This window comes from Limulus polyphemus, unplaced genomic scaffold (genome assembly GCF_000517525.1).
Source record: "Limulus polyphemus unplaced genomic scaffold, Limulus_polyphemus-2.1.2 Scaffold4314, whole genome shotgun sequence".
NCBI classification, from domain to species: Eukaryota; Metazoa; Arthropoda; class Merostomata; order Xiphosura; family Limulidae; genus Limulus; species Limulus polyphemus.
The window spans coordinates 31913-34456 of NW_013669924.1; the positions used below are offsets into that span (position 1 = coordinate 31913).

Here is a 2544-nt window from a genome sequence, read left to right on the forward strand (position 1 = left end):
GTACTGGATGAACAGTGTGATAAAAGTTGTACTGGATGAACAGTGTGATAAAAGTTGTACTGGATGAACAGTGTGATAAAAGTTGTACTGGATAAACAGTGTGATAAAAGTTGTACTGGATGAACAGTGTGATAAAAGTTGTACTGGATAAACAGTGTGATAAAAGTTGTACTTGATAAACAGTGTGATAAAAGTTGTACTGGATGAACAGTGTGATAAAAGTTGTACTGGATAAACAGTGTGATAAAAGTTGTACTGGATAAACAGTGTGATAAAAGTTGTACTGGATGAACAGTGTGATAAAAGTTGTACTGGATGAACAGTGTGATAAAAGTTGTACTTGATGAACAGTGTGATAAAAGTTGTACTAGATAAACAGTGTGATAAAAGTTGTACTTGATAAACAGTGTGATAAAAGTTGTACTGGATAAACAGTGTGATAAAAGTTGTACTGGATGAACAGTGTGATAAAAGTTGTACTGGATAAACAGTGTGATAAAAGTTGTACTTGATATAGGGCATGAATTTTAAATAAAGACCTCCACCTTGCTAAAATTCAATCTATTTGCATGTCAGAGAAAGAAAGGAAGCCTTTGATATACATTACACATTTAATATTGGATGTCTGAAAATCCCCTTTCTGTGTCTACTTTAACTTTATGCAATTAAAAAACATTAAGTATAGAAACTTTCAGAAATTACATTCAAGATTAATCTTGATCATTACTGCTATATCTTGCAATTTTTTTCATCTTTCAGTGGCCAGTCTGATAGATTCCGTTGTGTACCACTCATCCAGAGCAATCCAGAAGAAGATAGAACTTGGCAAACTGAACTGATTCTTCTCTCAAGATTTTAGAAAAAAAAAAAGTTATTTTTACCCATTTGTTTTTTTAATAACTATATCAAATTTCAATATAACATTTCTTCCATATCTGAAAGTATTTTATATTGCAATACACAAAGGAATAAAAATAAACATTATAAAATCCTATGTATTATTAGTATAATCTACCTTTATTGCTGATGTTGTACAAAATACAGCCATAGTCAACCAGGCCTATTTAATACTAGCAGTCACTTTTATCTCAATAATCATAGAGTCTGCTTAAGGGAAGTGTTTTAAGCTCTTAGGACAAATGTCAGTAGGGGGTGTGAACTGATGTCAGGCTTTATACTGTGATTTTCTTCCTAACAAGATTCTGATGTATATATATATCTCCACACTGACAAATTTGTTGTTTGTAGACCAACCACCAACTCAAAGGCCTAGTGAAAAATGAATTGTTATCAAACCCTCAACTTGTACTTTTCATCAAATTTTCAACTTTGCCTAAAACAAACAAACTTGTTTTCTGTTAGTAACCAGACCATCCGCTTGTTCAAGTTCTGTTTGCCATATTGTATTTCTAGAAAAGTAAATATATAAAGATGATAATAGAAAAGAACCTTCTGCTGACAATAAAAATGGTTGACTTAGAAACTATGATAACGTAGAAGTTAAAAAAAAAGGTAAAACATTTTCATAAGAAACCTATACTTACTTTCTTAGTGGGTACTTGAAAACAAAAAATTGACTGAGATTTATAGTGATAATGTTGGTGTAGAAATTTTAAAATTTATCAAAATAATTTTACATAATACTATCAGGTATGAAAAAAGTTTGTTTTTAAATGTTATAATCACAACTATAAAGTAAATGAAATTTAAAATGTGTTCAAAAGGGATACATAAACTACCATTAATATTAAACACTTAACATAATCTCTAGATGTTGTATTATAAAAACGTATCATTATTTTTATACCCATTTTTTTTCTTACTTCTCCTCGCTATCATTTTAATATTAATGAGGTATCTGACAGAATAAATCTTTTATTGTCTGTCTGTTAGTGGATTGATATAAACAATTTTGTATACTCGTGTATTTATATATATATATATAAAAGTGTAAATGCAAATCTGTAAACTTTTCAGTATTCTTTCTGTTATCTTATCCAATGAATAAATTCCTTAACATGCATCACTTCTGTTCATTATGTAGTTATTAACACAAAAATATACTAGACACACTAATTTTCCTATGACAAGAGTTCATTATGAATTGGTTCAACTCCAATCTTAAAAAGGAAGAAATGTGCAAATAGAATCATGGATGTTTAAAAACAGAAATTTGAGTCAAAGTGTGACTCTGACCAATATGACTTTTAAAATAGAATAGACTAGGTTCAGTTATGAACCGTGGGACCCAATGTTCATACCCTGAACCTAGTCTCATTCTACTATTACAATCAAATACAGGCCCTGTATTTGATTGTAATAGTAGAATGAGACTAGGTTCAGGTATGAACATTGGGCCTGTATTTGATTGTAATAGTAGAATGAGACTAGGTTCAGGGGTATGAACATTGGGCCTGTATTTGATTGTAATAGTAGAATGAGACTAGGTTCAGGGTATGAACATTGGGCCTGTATTTGATTGTAATAGTAGAATGAGACTAGGTTCAGTGGGTATGAACATTGGGCCTGTATTTGATTGTAATA

The 2544-nt window shown here is 30.5% G+C and overlaps 1 long non-coding RNA gene across 1 annotated transcript in view; it reads left to right on the plus strand.

The window, feature by feature from the left end:
• LOC111088731 overlaps positions 1-2023 on the plus strand; it is a 4008-nt gene extending 1985 nt beyond the window's left edge. Inside the window, exon 2 of the long non-coding RNA XR_002613159.1 lies at positions 760-2023. This is a non-coding gene — a long non-coding RNA (uncharacterized LOC111088731). The remainder of the gene's footprint in view (positions 1-759) is intronic.
• Positions 2024-2544: the final 521 nt, after the last annotated feature.